The sequence below is a fragment of the Poecile atricapillus genome, chromosome 26 (assembly GCF_030490865.1).
Source record: "Poecile atricapillus isolate bPoeAtr1 chromosome 26, bPoeAtr1.hap1, whole genome shotgun sequence".
In the NCBI taxonomy this organism is placed as follows: Eukaryota; Metazoa; Chordata; class Aves; order Passeriformes; family Paridae; genus Poecile; species Poecile atricapillus.
The window spans coordinates 5174235-5192714 of NC_081274.1; the positions used below are offsets into that span (position 1 = coordinate 5174235).

The window sequence follows — 18480 nt, forward strand, 5'->3', positions numbered from 1 at the left end:
CATCAGCTGCACAAAATATTATTAATTGATGACACAGACTGCTGATCAGCCAAGGTTCTGCTAAATTCATCAACTTCCAGAAGAACAACAAAGACTTAACACAGCCATCAATATCGTTAGCTATACAAAAGTGGGGTGCATATTAAGGGGGTGTGTAGGAGGTGCATTGGGAAGTCTGTACCATTACAGTACATCAACCAATGGGGAGAGGGAGATGTGACCAAGAAAATTAGGATGAAAAGGAGGCTCTGTCTGCCAACAACTGGAGAAATCTCATTAGAAATGTCCCAGGGCCTCACCCTTTTTTATGGATGAAATTACTGTTAGAGGACTCCTGCGTCTTCCTTGTGGACAGAAACCTCTGGGGATGTCAATTTTTCCACACACCTTGGGGCTCCTCTGCAATTCCTTCCACCGTCCGGGCCGGCAGGCACTGAGTGCAGCTGAAGGTGCCTCACCCAGTTTGGGGGATCGGCTCCCTCGGCTGGCGGCGGCACCGGGGATTGATTGGGTACCCGAGAGTGAGCAGGAGACAGACGAGGGACGGATCAGGGGGGCTCTCAAGAGTCGGCAGGGAGAGAGCACTGAAAATCTCAGCAGTGACTACAGTGGCACCTTCGGGGAGTAAACATGGCAGGGCATCCAGGGAGGGGACAAAAGGGAAAGCCACAATGGGGTCCCAGCAAAAGGGATGAGGATCCTAAAATATCTCTCAAGGGTCCCTTGGGAGCATGTGGAGGTCGTTTGCACATTCTCCCAGAGCTAACTAGGGACATGGACACCCAGGGGGGCAAGAAGGGAAGTCCAGAAGGGATTTAGACAACAGGGGATGGATGGTGTTGGTGTGCTGGGAAGGGATTGGCTGAAGGGGAGTGTGCAGGAATGTGCTTAAGACAAGAAGCAACAGGAGGAATCTATGGGGTAAGAAAAAGGATGATGGAAAAGAGGAGGAAGAGAAAAATACCGAGGACTGGGATGTTTTTCAGAAGGGTCTTATCCTCAGAATTTGCCAGCTGACTCAGATCCTTTGTATCCCAGTTTTCCAGGACAGGAAAAGAAGGAGGTGAGGATTTCAGGGGGTTTCTCTGAGCTGGGAGCGGCAGGAGCGGGCGCAGAGCTGCGGCACCGGGAGCACGGGCTGGGGGCCTGTGGGGAGCTGTGGGGCCGGGCCGGGGCTGTGGGGCAGCCGGGGCTCAGCGCCGGGCGCTGCCTGACCCCAGCACCCCCCGGGCAGGGCCGGCAGTGGCCCCCGGCCCCCAGGAGGCTGCGGGACGCCCCGGCCGCTGCCCGGCCCCGTGGAGCTGCCGGCCCTGCCCGCCGGGGGGGCCGCCTTTGGACACTGCGGCAGGACAGGGACCGGCTCTGGGATACGGGCTGGGGAGGGGAGCCTCAGCACAGCCAGCACCAGGAAGGAACAGCTCACAAATGGGGATTAGACCTGCAAGGATCCAGATGATCTCTTAAGCATTTGGTGCTGGGTCCCTGGAGAAAGGAAGGATTTTGCAGAAAGCTGAGCAGCTGCCACACGATGAGCACCCACAGGCACTGAGGGGGGCTGCAGCAGGGCCACAAGAAGCCCCTGCAGCACTTGCTCACAAAGGCTCAGCAGCTGAATGCAGCAAGGGATGAGCAAAAGGCCAAGCTGAAGGCAAAGGCCATGGCACACTTCCTACAGCCCCTGAGGGATCAAGCCCAGGGCCCAAGGGGGCCCCAGCACCCAGGGGACACCCTCGGCCACAAGCACCTGGCACAGGCATTGCCCTCCTGGCCAGGGGACAGCCCACCCAAACAGCCCCTGGCAAGGAATCAGCCTTCCAGCTGCAGGGCACAAGGACACTGCAAGCACAGACAGGAGCACCCTCAGCACCAGCAAGTCCAGCCCTTGATGGACACGGATTCTTAGCGGTCTCACAGCTCCCATTCCACCAGGGACCCACCACACTGCAGCCCTTGGGAACATTCAGGGTGGCTCTGGATCCAGAGGAGACCTTTCCTGATGGACACAGGGGCCTCTCCATCCACTCGGAATCCTACACCTAAAGGTGCTAGGGAATATTTTAATTATTAAGGCACTAAGTGGGAAAGATGAGTGGGTGTGTTTTATTCAGCTACTATTAGGAGATGTTGGGGATGGGTTTGAAATGCAGGAATTTTTACTTGCTCACAATTGTGATTGTAATTTACTGGGAAGGGATTTGATGGCTAAATTGGGAATGGAAATTAATGTTGCAAAAGGTGATACAGAGGCTGGTTCTGTTCTACCTCTGTGTCAAATGTCTTGCAGAGCCACGGCTGAAGTGAACCCACAAGTGTGGGCAGCCCCAGGGAAATTGGCAAAATTAGATATGGAGCCTCTCCAAATTTCCCTGAAGCAACCAGGACAAGAGGTGTGGAAAAGCAATCCCCTGTTCCAAGGGAGGGAAGGAAGGGCTCACAGCCTGTCTGGGAGTCCTGCTCAAGGCACGGCTTGGGGAGCCAGGGATGGCTCCCTAGAATGCTCCTATCCTGCCAAACAAGAAATCCAATGGAATCCACACAATGCTGCAGGACCCAAGAAGAAGAAATGAGATGATGAAACCGAGGCACCCCACACTCTCAGATCCTTACAACAGCCTGAACCAGGTGCCCTCCTCACACTGCTGCCATTCAGAACTTGATGCAAAAGATGCTTTCTGGGGATCTGCCCACTCCCAGAGGATGCAAACAGAATTCTGCCTTGGGCTGGCAACAAGAGGTAGAAGGGAAAATGCTCAAGACATGGACGGTCCTTCTGCAGGGATGCACGGAAGCACCAGCCTGATTGGGGCAAGCCTTGCAGGAAATATCAAAGGAATTGACCTCACCCCCAGGGACTGGCTTAATGCAGGATGTGGATGGCTTGATCCAGTCAGGAGGACAAGGAGAAGAGGTAGAGGAAGTCTCTGTGAAATGGATTCATTTGCAGGCAAAAAAGCAGCTTTGAGTATCTGACGGAAAAGTTCAAATAGTGGAGAAAATGTTTAAATATTTGAGACCTATTTTGACTGAAGGCTTGTGGTATATTGACCCTGAGAGGGTCCAGGGAATCTCAGAAATAACATTTCCCAGGACTAAAATGGAGATGGAATTATTCTTATCATTAACAGGGAATTGCAGGAGCTGGATTGAGGATTCTCTCTTCTAGCCACAACACTGTGTGACTTTTTTACTCCCAGATATTCTCAATGTTACGGGGTGGACATAAGAAAGAGAAAAAAACTTAACAAAATGAAAAAAATAAAATAATTGATGCCCCAGCCATGGCTCTTCCAGACTCAGAAATCTGAATTGGAAGGGAATATTAAACAGGCCACCCCTGAGCCTGCACTGAAGGCAACGCAGCAGCAGCCAGGGCTCCCCAGCGGGGGAAGCCCCTGGGCCTGCCCACAGATCCTCTGCTCAAATCCTCGGCCTGGCCACCCTCCTTTGCCATCTCCAGCCACTGCGGGACAATCCTTGCTCTCACTCTTGCAGCTTCAGCCCTTTCTGTGCCTGCCCTCGCCACAGCTGCTGGGGAAGGCACCGGGACAATTCCACTCTGCCTCTCAATTACACTCACACTCTGCCCTGCCCAGGATTAGCTGCTGGCAGAACAGACCAACTTTAAAATGGCTTAAAAACTTATTTCTCTCGTCACACTAGGTTTGCCTTTGCCTTGGGGAAAGGAATTTTAATGTTTCTTTTCCACCACTCAGCAGAGATGTGTTTAACATCTCAACAGACTGCATAAAGGTAACAATTGAAATTTTAAATCAGCTGGGAATGGGAGGATATAAGGTGTCTAAGGAAAAGGCACAAATTGCCCAGCAGACTGTGATTTACCTGGGGTGTGAAATCTCACAAGGACAGTGTAAGCTGGGTACTAATCGTATTCAAGCCATTTGTGCCATTCCAGAACCCCAGAACCTGCATGAGCTACAAGTTTTCCTTGGGATGACAGAGCGGTACCACCTGTGGATCATGGACTATGGACTAATTGCAAAACCCCTGTATGAAGCCCAGAAGACACAACCACTTACCTGGGGCAAACCACAGAAGGAGGCCTTCCTCAGACTGAAGGAGGCGTTGACAACAGCTCCGGTGTTAGGATTGCCTGATCTATCCAAAGATTTTCAGCTGTTTGTGCATGAAAGATCACACCCAGCACTGGGAGTGCTGACCCAACATTTGGGAAGCTGGAAAAGGCCGGTAGGCTGCTTTTCCAAACAACTTGACAACGTGAGTGCTGGATGGCCTTCATGCCTATGGGCAGTTGCAGCCACTGTGATGCTGATCCAAGAAGCCAGGAAACTCACGATGGGTAGACACACAGATGTCTATGTGCCACACATGGTGACCACTGTTTTAGAACAAAAGGGGGCCACTGGCTATCTCCAAGCAGGATGATGAAATTCCAGTTAATCCCAACTTTGCAGGATGATGTCACACTAAAGACAGCTAACCTTTTGAATCCAGCTTTCTTCCTTACCAGCAAACACATCTGCCCAACGAGCAGAACTGGTTGCTTTAACCAGGGCATTAGAGCTGAGTGAAGGGAACAAAGTAAATATCTGGACTGATTCAAAACATGCTTTTGGAGTGGTGCATGTACACAGGGCACTGTGGAAAGAAAGAGGACTGCTGTCTTCTCAAGGCACACACATTAAACATCAAGATGCAGTCCTGCAATTAATAAAAGCAGTACAAAAGCCCAAGCAAGTAGCAATCATGCACTGCAAAGCTCACCAATCAGGAAGCTCCAAAATTCATGAGGGAAATCGGAAAGCAGACTGGACAGCCCGACAAGCTGCTCGAGAAGTACAAACTGCAATGGCATTGATACCTTTAAAAACTAATGTATCTCAATTCAATTTACCCCCAGAACCAAAATGTTCAATAAAAGATGTGAAATTGGGACGCTCACTGAATGCACAGAAGAATTCAGAAGGGTGGTATGTGACTACACAGGGACAAGTAGTGGTACCCCCTCGATAATGACAGAAGTTCTAAAAATTAAACATAACAAATGTCATTGGAGTGCAGAGGCACTGGTGAAATTGTTAAAACAAAGTTTAATTTCAGTACAGATGTCAACAATGGCAAAATCAGTAATGTCAAAATGTGAAATTTGCTTAAAGAACAACCCAGTGGCTAGATGACAGGCACAATTAGGGAAAATTTGGGTAGGAGTAGAACCAGGAGATTATTGGCAAGTAGATTTTGTAGAATTACCAAGAACACGAGAATACAAATATCTATTGGTAGGGGTTGACACATTTTCAGGATGGCCAGAAGCTCTTCCCTGTTGCACAAATCAAGCAAAAGAGACAGTCAAGTGGTTACTGCAAGAAATCATTCCAAGATTTGGGGTGCCTCTAGGAATATCATCAGATAGGGACCCACATTTCACAGCCACAGTAGTGAGGGAGGTGAGTAGGTTACTGGGAATAGCTTGGCATCTCCATACACCATGGAGACCCCAATCCAGTGGACAGGTAGAGAGGATGAATCAGACATTGAAGAGGCAAATCAGCAAAATATGCCAAGAGGCTAAATTGCAGCAGCCACAAGCTTTACCAATAGCACTGCTGAGGATTTGGATAAAGCCTAGAAGCGGGATGTCAGTCAGTCCTTATGAGATATTGGATGGGAAACCATATGAATCCCCTGAACCTAATCCAAATGTACATGTTACAGGGAAGCAAGAGGTGTAGAATTATGTTCTGTCTCTTGGAAAAGCTCGAGCTCGACTTCGGAGCACCCTTGTGTGGAACAGGCCGCTGACTCTTGAGAATCCAGTTCATGACATCCCCCCGGGAGATGAAGTGTACGTTAAAAGCTGGAACGAAGAACCATTAAAAGAAAGGTGGAATGGACCCTATCAGGTACTGTTAACTACCTTGACAGCAGTCAAAGGAGCTGGACTGGATCCCTGCATACATTACACCAGAGTGAAGAAGGTTTCCCCTGCACTGTGGACTGCACAAACTGCAGGGCCGACAAAGCTGCAGATAAAGCGGGTTTGATTGTTTCAAATGTCTAGGTTGCTAGTGACTGGAATGGTGATTATTTTATGGCCTTCACTGCCATCAGTTGGAATCAAAGTTACCTTGGGATGTGAAATGCAAAAGGATCAGCTGACAACTCTTCGTTTTAGAATGAAGAGGGATGTGGGGGTGCAGCCAGAAACACAAGTGATAAAAGTCTCTAATACTATTCAGACAGAAAATGGGATGATTAGATTAATTAAAGATTTTGCCAAGATGCAAAACAGCAGCAAAATAACTGCCTGTCTGCCAATACCAAAGGCAGCAGGAGACCCAATAAATTGGGGAATTATAACATCAAAATTCCCTGAAATACAAAAGAATAAAAATGAAAATGTGAGCTATGTATTGCAAATAGATTACGAGTACCCAAATAAGACAGTGTTTGAAAATGCTGTGAAGCCAAAGTATTCATCTACATGGGACTGTCATGAAAATGGAGGAAAGTATGAACCAAAACTAGGCTGGGATGGGGGATTAGGGAATTATGGATGGTGTTATGAAAAGATAGCAAAGGTCATTAAAGAACAGATTTCAGTATCAAAGTGGAAGTGTGAAGGACAGGAAGGAAAAGATCGGGCTGAAGCTTGGGACAGTGCATGGTCAATGAGTGTGCTTCAGAAATTCCAATCTATGGCAGATAGCCCTTGGTGCATTAAGTGGGAAGGCTCTGAAAATGAAACAGATCCAGGGGTATGGAACACTGCAACCAGTAGTAGAATGGAGGCAGACAAAGTGAATTGGTGGGTATGGAACAAAACTTAGGACTGTACTTCTGATGATGAAGAAATAAAACAAATGCCAACACTAGTGGTAGCTCTGCAAATTGGATGTGCCTGCAGAGGAATCAAACATAAACAAGGGGAAATAAATGACAAGATAGGACAAGTGATCCAAAAGGTAATATGGAGCACAAGTACAATTCAGAGTCCAGGCCAATTTGGATGGGCAGCAAGCAATGGCACCTGGACAACACATTTGCCTGTAGGTGAAAAAGTAAAAGAGATTACTTTAGGCCTCCCCACCTTATGCCAAATTTGGAAAAGGTCCCCATTCAAGGGAGAGCATGAACTTCTGCAAATAAGGAGAAGATGAGAATTTCAGGAAAACAAAGCTGAAGATGAAGAAAGATGGCAGGAACCCTCCAGCAGTGTAAAATTTGAGTGGGCGCTGGAATCCTTGTTTGGTCCAATAGCAAATTATAACAATAGAAAGATGTTGTACAAACTTACAGGTCAGGTAGAAAGATTGGCAAGAGTTACCAAAGAGGGATTTAGAGAGCAAAATGTACAATTACAAGCCACAACTAAAATGACCCTGCAAAACAGATTGGCTTTAGATATGTTATTGTTGAAAGAACACGGAGTATGCGGGCACCTAAAAGGACAAATTGATCACTTGTTGCTATATTTTATATATTAGTAAAGGCCTGTATGCACAAACCAGCCTTTGAAATAAGTCATGATATTAAGAGCTAAAGTCCTTGAAACCTTCATGCTGAAGAGAGAGTAAAGCAAAACAATATCCCTGTGTGTAAGAGAAAAAATGTAAACTGTGTGTGTTAGCCAATAGTAACTTGCTCTGCCTGCACACCCTGTAGAACCCTATAAAAGTGTGATAAAGATAGAAATAAAGTGGCATTCACAATTACTTCTGTGAAGACTGGTGAAGAGCTGGCGGTCTCTCAATAATCACTGCTGCATCCACATCCCAAATGGAACTGCAGATGTAGAACACGACATTAATCCATTAAAACCCATAGAACATGAAGCACAGAAAGAGAGGGAAGATCTCACCACAAGTTGGGTAGATAAAATTTTTGAAGGGTTAGGATGGAACGTGAGCGCATGGATCAAAACTATTCTTGAGAATTTAATAATCCTACTAATTGTGTTCTTAGCAATCTGGTTAATCTGTGCAGTTCTGAAAGGAGAGATAAAGAAAAGAGTATCCTGGAACCAGAAGATAATAAAGGCGCTGACACGGGACAGAGATCCACATCCGCATTTGTCATCTCCAAGTCCTCCAGAGTGTAACAACGCTCACGACAACTGTGGATTCGAAGATGAACATCAAGTATAAACTCAGAAAAAGGACTGTATATAGTGAAAGCATTACACTTATTATAGTAAAGTGAAATATTTTCAAAGTGGGGAAATACATTACTATGGGGTTAAATGTATCTGAAAATGTTTCTTAAAATCATGTAGAGGTAGGCCACAAGAATGCTTGGTATTAGGGATGGTCTAGCAAGCTGAAATGTTTACGGTAACGGGAACTGGTACTTGGGGTCTCCAAAATACTCACCCAGAGATAAGATTCGGACATGTTTGTGCAAGGATGAGCTAACTCTCATGAAGCAATATAAAGTTAATGAAGCAATATTAATGAAGCAATATTGATAAGGTTGTTACAGTGATTACTGCTACAGCTGACATTGTAGAAATATGTGCATTTTGGACAAAGACAATGGAGCTAGATTTGGGTTGCTGATACCCCTAGTTCCCACACACTTCAATAAAGCACCTGCATATATTCAGTCTGTGATTCTGTGTGTTCCTGAACGCTAACAAAGACAGATCAAAAACTTCCAAAACACCAAAATTCTGATATCCACTCAGAATAGTAAGATTCAGCTCCCACAAAAAAACAAAACACCAACATTTAGCCCAATAAAGCTCAGAAACACCATGATTCAGCCCCGTGAAAATCGTGCATCTCCCTGCCCGGGCACTCGCTGCATGGGGGGGTGAGGGGGGCAATGAGGCCGGGCCGGAGCAGGGGGTGCCTGAGAGAGGCCCCGAGCCCGGGGAAAGCCCCTGCAGAGCCATGGAAGTGGCTCCTGGCCGGACTCGGGGATCCCCCTGGCGATCCCCGCTGGAGCAGCCTGCTCCTGAGGGACTCTGGCCCCTGGCAGGGACCCCAGGCTGCAGCAGGACAAGGATTCCTGTCCCTCAGGGGGAGGCACTGACATGACCTGACTGTGACCCCCATCCCTGTGCCTCTGGGCGGGGAGGGGGACGGAGAGGGGCAGAAAGTTAAGCCCGGGAAGGAGGGAGAGCTGGGGGGAAGATGGATTTCCGGAGGAATTACTTTGCTTCTCATTTTCTTGTTCTGATACGTTTGGTAATAAATTCAATTAATTTCCCCAAGTCAGGTGTGCTGTGCCCGTGACCAAGGATTGAACTGTCCCCACCCTCATCCAGACCCCCGAGCCTTCCCTTGTGTGTTCTGCTCCCCGCCCGGGACAGGAAGGAGAGTCACAGAGTTTTAGCCTCGCTCCGGCATAGCCTTGCTCCATCCCGGACTCACCCCCAGCTCGCAGCGCCCTCAGCTCCCGGGCACCCCGAGCTCCCGGCGCTTCAGCGCAGCGGCGCTTCCTTGGCCTCCTGCCCGGGCCGGGCCCAGCGCCGGGGCCGCTCCTCAGCCCAGGCTAACGAGAAATGGCGGAGCTCAGCCCAAGGCAGGCGAGGCCGTGCCGTGTGCAGAGCCCGCCGCTGGCTGCCATTGGCTGCTTCTGCCGTCACTCGTGGCTCTGGCGCGCGCTGATTGGGCAGAGCGGGGACAAGCCCGGCCCCGCTGGCGCCCCCAGGGCGGCCGTGGGGCAGGAGAGCCGCCGTTGCCGGAGCGTCTGTGCGGGCCCGGCAGCGGCGGCAGCAGCGGCCGGAGCCCGGTGAGGCGGCGGCGGAGCTCGGAGGCGGCCCCGGCCATCGCAGGTGGGAGCCGCGCTCGGTTCTGCGGGGGCTCGGGGCTCGCTGCGGGCCCGGGAGGGGGCGGCAGGGGGCTGTGGCGGGTGGCTTGTGCCGTGGCCGGCCCGTGTTGGCCCTGGGCTGAGGGCGCTGCGGGAGCGGCTGCCCGCGGTCTCCTTGCCGCTGGGGCCTCGGCAGGAGGCGGTGGCGGAGCAGCGCTGGCTAGTCCCGCTTCGTGTCGGGAGGCCGGAGGTGGCTGCGCTGTGCCCGGGACGCTGCGCTGGGGCCGCCTCCGAGCTCCGCCGCCGCCTCACCGGGCTCCGGCCGCTGCTGCCGCCGCTGCCGGGCCCGCACAGACGCTCCGGCAACGGCGGCTCTCCTGCCCCACGGCCGCCCTGGGGGCGCCAGCGGGGCCGGGCTTGTCCCCGCTCTGCCCAATCAGCGCGCGCCAGAGCCACGAGTGACGGCAGAAGCAGCCAATGGCAGCCAGCGGCGGGCTCTGCACACGGCACGGCCTCGCCTGCCTTGGGCTGAGCTCCGCCATTTCTCGTTCGCCTGGGCTGAGGAGCGGCCCCGGCGCTGGGCCCGGCCCGGGCAGGAGGCCAAGGAAGCGCCGCTGCGCTGAAGCGCCGGGAGCTCGGGGTGCCCGGGAGCTGAGGGCGCTGCGAGCTGGGGGTGAGTCCGGGATGGAGCAGGGCATGCCGGAGCGAGGCCAAAACTCTGTGACTCTCCTTCCTGTCCCGGGCGGGGAGCAGAACACACAAGGAAAGGCTCGGGGGTCTGGATGAGGGTGGGGACAGTTCAATCCTTGGTCACGGGCACAGCACATCTGACTTGGGGAACTTATTTGAATTTGTTTTCTAGCATTTCAGAGGAAGAAAATGAGAAGTAAAGTAATTCCTCCAGAAATCCATCTTCCCCCCAGCTCTCCCTCCTTCCCGGGCTTAACTTTGTGCCCCTCTCCGTCCCCCTCCCCGCCCAGAGGCACAGGGATGGGGGTCACAGTCAGGTCATGTCAGTGCCTCCCCCTGAGGGACAGGAATCCTTGTCCTGCTGCAGCCTGGGGTCCCTGGCAGGGGCCAGAGTCCCTCAGGAGCAGGCTGCTCCAGCGGGGATCGCCAGGGGGATCCCCGAGTCCGGCCAGGAGCCACTTCCATGGCTCTGCAGGGGCTTCCCCCGGGCTCGGGGCCTCTCTCAGGCACCCCCTGCTCCGGCCCGGCCTCATTGCCCCCCTCACCCCCCCATGCAGCGAGTGCCCGGGCAGGGAGATCCACGATTTTCACGGGGCTGAATCTTGGAGTTTCTGAGCTTTATTGGGCTAAATGTTGGTGCTTTGTTTTTTTGTGGGGACTGAATCTTTGTATTTTGGGGGGATATCAGATTTCTGGTGTTTTGGAAGTTTTTGATCTGTCTTTGTTAGCGTTCAGGAACACACATAATCACAGACTTATTGTATGCAGGTACTTTATTGAAGCGTGGGGGAACTAGAGGTATCAGCAACCCAAATCTAGCTCCATCGTATTTGTCCAAAGTGCACATATTTCTACAATTTCAGCTGTAGCAGTAATCACTGTAACAACCTTATCAATATTGCTTCATTAATATTGCTTCATTAAGTTTGTCCATATTGCTTCATGAGACTTAACTCATCCTTGCATGAACATGTCCGAATCTTATCTCTGGGTGGGTATCTTGGAGACCCCAAGTACCACTTCCCGTTACCGTAAACATTTCAGCTTGCTAGTCCATTCCTAATACCAAGCATTCTTGTGGCCTACCTCTACATGATTTTAAGAAACATTTTCAGAAACATTTAACCCCATAGTAACGTATTTCCCCACATTCAATATATTTCACTTTACTATAATAAGTGTAATGCTTTCACTATATACAGTCCTTTTTCTGAGTTTATACTTGATGTTCATCTTCAAATCCACAGTTGTCGTAAGCATTGTTACACTCTGGAGGACTTGGAGATAACAAATGCGGATGTGGATCTCTGTCCCGTGTCAGTGCCTTTATTATCTTCTGGTTCCAGGATACTCTTTTCTTTATCTCTCCTTTCAGAACTGCACAGATTAACCAGATTGCTAAGAACACAATCAGTAGGATTATCAGACTCTGAAGAATAGATTTGATCCAGGAGCTCACATTCCATCCTAACCCTTCAAAACTTTTATCTACCCAACTTGTGGTCAGATCTTCCCTCTCTTTCTGTGCTTCATGGTCTATTTGTTTTAATTGATTAATGTCGTGTTCTACATCTGCAGTTCCATTTGGGATGTGGATGCAGCAGTGATCAATTTGTCCTTTTAGGTACCTGCATACTCCGTGTTCTTTCAACAATAACATATCTAAAGCCAATCTGTTTTGCAGGGTCATTTTAGTTGTGGCTTGTAATTGTACATTTAGCTCTCTAAATCCCTCTTTGGTAACTCTTGCCAATCTCTTTCTACCTGACCTGTAAGTTTGTACAACATCTTTCTATTGTTATAATTTGCTATTGGACCAAACAAGGATTCCAGAGCCCACTCAGATTTTACACTACTGGAGGGTTCCTGCCATCTTTCTTTATCTTCAATTTTGTTTTCCTGAACTTCTTGTCTTGTCCTTATTTGCAGAAGTTCATGCTCTCCCTTGAATGGGGACCTTTTCCAAATTGGGCATAAGGTGGGGAGGCCTAAAGTAATCTCCTTTACTTTTTCACCTACAGGCAAATGTGTTGTCCAGCTGCCATCGCTTGCTGCCCATCCAAATTGGCCTGGACTCTGAATTGTACTTGTGCTCCATATTACCTTTTGGATCACTTGTCCTATCTTGTCACTTATTTCACCTTGTTTATGTTTGATTCCTCTGCAGGCACATCCAATTTGCAGAGCTACTACTAGTGTTGGCATTTGTTTTATTTCTTCATCATCAGAAGTACAGTCCTAAGTTTTGTTCCATACCCACCAATTGACTTTGTCTGCCTCCATTCTACTACTGGTTGCAGTGTTCCATACCCCTGGATCTGTTTCATTTTCAGAGCCTTCCCACTTAATGCACCAAGGGCTATCTGCCATAGATTGGAATTTCTGAAGCACACTCATTGACCATGCACTGTCCCAAGCTTCAGCCCGATCTTTTCCTTCCTGTCCTTCACACTTCCACTTCAACACTGGAATCTTTTCTTTAATGACCTTTGCTATCTTCTCATAACACCATCCATAATTCCCTAATCCCCCATCCCAGCCTAGTTTTGGTTCATACTTTCCTCTATTTTCATGACAGTCCCATGTAGATGAATACTTTGGCTTCACAGCATTTTCAAACACTGTCTTATTTTGGTACTCGTAATCTATTTGCAATACACAGCTCACATTTTCATTTTTATTCTTTTGTATTTCAGGAAATTTTGATGTTATAATTCTTTAATTTATTTGGTCTCCTGCTGCCTTTGGTATTGGCAGACAGGCAGTTATTTTGCTGGTGTTTAGCACGTTGGCAAAATCTTTAATTAATGCAATCATCCCATTTTCTGCCTGAATAGTATTAGAGACTTTTACCACTTGTGTTTCTGGCTGTACCCCCACATCCCTCTTCATTCTCAAATGAAGAGTTGTCAGCTGATCCTTTTGCATTTCACATCCCAAGGTAACATTGATTCCAGCTGATGGCACTAAAGGCCATAAAATAATCACCATTACAGTCACCAGCAACCTAGACATTTGAAACAATCAAACCCGCTTTATCTGCAGCTTTGTTGGCCCTACAGTTTGTGCAGTCCACAGTGCAAGGGAAACCTTCTTCACTCTGGTGTAATGTATGCAGGGATCCAGTCCAGCTCCTTTGACTGCTGTCAAGGTAGTTAACAGTACCTGATAGGGTCCATTCCACCTTTCTTTTAATGGTTCTTCCTTCCAGCTTTTAACGTACACTTCATCTCCCGGGGGGATGTCATGAACTGGATTCTCAAGAGTCAGCGGCCTGTTCCACACAAGGGTGCTCCGAAGTCAAGCTCGAGCTTTTCCAAGAGACAGAACATAATTCTACACCTCTTGCTTCCCTGTAACATGTACATTTGGATTAGGTTCAGGGGATTCATATGGTTTCCCATCCAATATCTCATAAGGACTGACTGACATCCCGCTTCTAGGCTTTATCCAAATCCTCAGCAGTGCTATTGGTAAAGCTTGTGGCTGCTGCAGTTTAGCCTCTTGGCATATTTTGCTGATTTACCTCTTCAATGTCTGATTCATCCTCTCTACCTGTCCACTGGATTGGGGTCTCCATGGTGTATGGAGATGCCAAGGTATTCCCAGTAACCTACTCACCTCCCTCACTACTGTGGCTGTGAAATGTGGGCCCCTATCTGATGATATTCCTAGAGGCACCCCAAATCTTGGAATGATTTCTTGCAGTAACCACTTGACTGTCTCCTTTGCTTGATTTGTGTGACAGGGAAGAGCTTCTGGCCATCCTGAAAATGTGTCAACCCCTACCAATAGATATTTGAATCCTCGAGTTCTTGGTAATTCTAGAAAATCTACTTGCCAATAATCTCCTGGTTTTCCCTAATTGTGCCTGTCATCTAGACACTGGATTGTTCTTTAAGCAAATTTCACATTTTGACATTACTGATTTTGCCATTATTAACATCCGTACTAAAATTAAATTTTGTTTTTACAATTTCACCAATGCCTCTGCACCCCAATGACATTCATTATGTTTAATTTGTAGAATTTCCCTCATTATCAAGGAGGCTACCACTACTTGTCCCTGTGTAGTCACATACCACCCTTCTGAATTCTTCTGTGCATTCAGTGAGCGTCCCAATTTCTCATCTTCTATTGAATATTTTGGTTCTGGGGGTAAATTTAATTGAGAGTTTTTAAAGGTATCAATGCCATTGCAGTTTGCGCTTCTCGAGCAGCTTGTCGGGCTGTCCAGTCTGCTTTCCGATTTCCCTCATGAATTTTGGAGTTTCCTGATTGGTGAGCTTTACAGTGCATGATTGCTACTTGCTCAGGCTTTTGTACTGCATTTATTAATTGCAGGACTGCATCTTGATGTTTAATGTGTGTGCCTTGAGAAGACAGCAGTCCTCTTTCTTTCCCCAGTGCCCCATGTACATGCACCACTCCAAAAGCATGTTTTGAATCAGTCCAGATATTTACTTTGTTCCCTTCACTCATCTCTAATGCCCTGGTTAAAGCAACCAGTTCTGCTCCTTGGGCAGATGTGTTTGCTGGTAAGGAACAAAGCTGGATTCAAAAGGTTAGCTGTCTTTAGTGTGACATCATCCTGCTCGGTTAGGATTACCTGGAATTTCATCATCCTGCTTGGAGATAGCCAATGGCTCCCCTTTTGTTCTAAAACAGTGGTCACCATGTGTGGCACATAGACATCTGTGTGTCTACCCATCGTGAGTTTCCTGGCTTCTTGGATCAGCATCACAGTGGCTGCAACTGCCCGCAGGCATGAAGGCCATCCGGCACTCACGTTGTCAAGTTGTTTGGAAAAGCAGCCTACCAGCCTTTTCCAGCTTCCCAAATGTTGGGTCAGCACTCCCAGTGCTGGGTGTGATCTTTCATGCACAAACAGCTGAAAATCTTTGGATAGATCAGGCAATCCTAACACCGGAGCTGTTGTCAATGCCTCCTTCAGTCTGAGGAAGGCCTCCTTCTGTGGTTTGCCCCAGGTAAATGGCTGCATCTTCTGGGCTTCATACAGGGGCTCTGCAATTAGTCCATAGTCCATGATCCACAGGTGGTACCACTCTGTCATCCCAAGGAAAACTCACAGCTCATGCAGGTTCTGGGATTCTGGAATGGCACAAATAGCTTGAATACGATTAGTACCCAGCTTACATTGCCCTTGTGAGATTTCACATCCCAGCTAAATCACAGTCTACTGGGCAATTTGTGCCTTTTCCTTAGACACCTTATATCCTCCCATTCCTAGTTGATTTAAAATTTCAATTGTTACCTTTATGCAGGTTGTTTTCTCTTCTGTAGCTGTCAGTATTTCATCAGCATACTGTAACAGCAGGTATTGTTCACTTGGTACTTGCCCATTCTCAGTCCAGATCTCCAGCTCCTTCACCAGCTGGCTTCCAAATAGGGTTGGACTGTTCTTGTATCCTTGTGGGAGTCGTGTTCAGGTGAGCTGGGTTTTCCTTCCATTGTCAGGATTTTCCCATTCAAAGGCAAACAGTTTCCTACTTTCTTTTTCAAGGGGTATGCAGAAAAAGGCATCTTTTAAATCACTTACAGTAAACCATTTCTATTTCTCTTTTACAGATGTCAACAATGTGTAAGGATTAGCTACCACTGGGTAAATATCTTTAGTTATTTCATTTATTTCTCTCAAATCCTGTACTAGTCTGTACTCACCATTTGGTTTCTTCACTGGAAATATTGGTGTATTCAATTCTGATTCACATTCTTCTAAAATTTGGTACTTCAAAAATTTTTCAATAATCTTTACTATTCCTTGCTGTGCTTCTGGCTTTTTGGGATATTATTTAACCTGTACAGCTTTTGCTCCTTCTTTTCATTCTCCATGTACTGGTTGTGCCAACTTAGATTTTCCTGGCATGTCTGTTTCCCATACAGAGGGAATTACTGCATCCTCTATTTCCCGAGGGATAGTAGGGACTGGATTTTCTTTTATCATTAAGATTTGTCCTGTCTTTGATTCAGGTATTTTCATGAAAAGCTCCCCATTTTCAAAAGTTATCACTGCATCAAGTTTTGCTAATAAATCTCGTCCTCAAAGTGGAATTGGACACTCAGGCATATCTAAAAATTCATGTGTTAACACTTTGTTTCCAAAGCACAAATCCAGGGGTTGCAGGAATGGTCGATTCTCCTCCTTCCCTGTGTCTCCAACTATTGTTGCTGTTTTGTCTCCAGTTTGCCCTTTTAGATCATTTAGCACAGAATATGTAGCCCCCGTATCCACCAGAAATTTTACTTCTTTATCTCCCAATTGTATAGTTACTAAAGGTTCTTGTATTGGTTTTTGTTCTGATTCTAGTCAGCTGCTGTACTCCCCCAGCACCATTAATTTGGAAGCATCTTGATTCTGATTGAACTGATTGCCCTGGTTAAACCGATTTGGGCATTCATTTTTCCAGTGCCCCTCTTGTCTACAATAATCACATTGATTTAACCCCAATCTTGGCAAAACCCATCCCCCTCGTCCTCTGCCAAGTCCGCCCCTCCCCAGTCCACGACCACCTCTGCCGCGTCCTCTGAAACCTGGATTCTCTCTTCCTTGGATCACTGCCAAAAGATTTTGCTGCTGCTTTTTACTAGCTTCCTTTTCCCTGTTATTGTATACTTTCCAAGCCACTTCAAGTAATTTATTCAAATTCCTTGAATCTTCATCCTTCTAACTTCTGCAATTTTCTCCTAATATCATCCTGCAACTGCCCAAGAAAAATGAACACAAGCTGAACATTCGCTTGTTCTGTTTCTAGTTGAAGATCTGTATACTTTCTTGCTGCCTCCTTAAGCCTTTCCAAAAATGCAGCAGGGGATTCTTTCTTTTCCTGTCTTACCTCATACAATTTAGACCAATTCACAGCCTTAGGTACAGCATTCCAAACCCCTGTCTGGAGCCACTCTTGATATCTCTTCAGCCTCCGCGTGTCCCCAAAGGCATTGGGATCCCACCCGGGATCCTCGGTTGGAAAGTTCTCATCTAAAGTCCCCATCACCACCCCAGTTCTGAGGTCTTCTCTCACCTTCTCCTTAGCTGCTCTAAGCACCATCTCTTTCTCAGTAGAGTCCATTAAATTCTCCACTATTACTTGTATATCATCCCAATCTGGATCTGAGTTTTCATAATCATTTTTACCACCCCTGCTACTTTATCAGGATTTTCTCTCTAAGTTCCAGCTGATTGTTTCCAAATTATCTGTGGGTGAAAAAGGAACTTCCACAAACACCAGCCCTTCTACTCCTACTCCTTGTCTCAAGGGGGCAATCACAGTCCGCCTTTGTCTGCCCAAATCTTTTCCCATTCTACCCAGAACCGGAGCAAGCTGTGACCGAGTCTGATGGGATACCGGTGTCGCTGATTTATTATCATCACCCCGCTACTGCTATCTTCCTCCCCAGCATTTTTCACATTTCCTTGTATCACAGGTAGATTTTGATCATCTCCTGGAGAAGAAGGATCAGGTGAAGGCGGTAGAGGAGGATAAAGATGGCAAGGTGAAGTGGGATTAGGCGAGATAGGGTTAGGTGAAATAGGATTGGGTGAAGCGGAGGCAGACAAAACAAAATTGGGTTCTTTTGGTTCTGCTGAAACCACTTGTAAATCAACATCCATCTCTTTCCCCTGACACAAACTTTCTTTTAATGCCAGGTGCTCTAAACAACTTTTTCCTTTTACACAAAGCTCACATTTATCACTCACACGTGCCTTAACTGCCATCAATCCACACTCAGCCTGCCATTCTGGCTTGTCTCGCAAATAGGAAAACAAATCAACGTACGGAACTTCATCCCACTTTCCCTCTGGCTTACAGAACAACATCAACTGTAAAATGGTGTTGTACTGCAAAGATCCATTTCTCGGCCACTTTTCCCCACTGTCCAGGTCATATCCTGGCCACCATGTATTACAATAATCAATCAACTTTACGTAAATCTTGCCCAAAGTTTCCCTGTTTCCAATGTGCTAATAAGCACCCCAAAGGAGAAGTACGTGGTATGGGGGCATTGCCACCTCAAATCCCTTTAAGCTTCTCCATG

The 18480-nt window shown here is 47.5% G+C and overlaps 2 protein-coding genes and 1 pseudogene across 2 annotated transcripts in view; 2 read left to right on the forward strand and 1 right to left on the reverse strand.

Annotated features, from left to right (window-relative positions):
* The window catches only part of LOC131588627 (zinc finger protein 239-like), a 369862-nt gene that overhangs the window by 109317 nt on the left and 242065 nt on the right, over window positions 1–18480 (forward strand). The window lies entirely within an intron of this gene.
* LOC131588524 (zinc finger protein 345-like) overlaps window positions 1–18480 on the reverse strand; it is a 93135-nt pseudogene that overhangs the window by 44862 nt on the left and 29793 nt on the right.
* Window positions 10275–18480, forward strand: part of LOC131588459 (zinc finger protein 239-like) — an 88637-nt gene continuing 80431 nt past the window's right edge. Inside the window, exon 1 of the mRNA XM_058857330.1 lies at window positions 10275–10408. The gene's annotated coding sequence lies outside the window, so the exon portion shown is untranslated. The remainder of the gene's footprint in view (window positions 10409–18480) is intronic.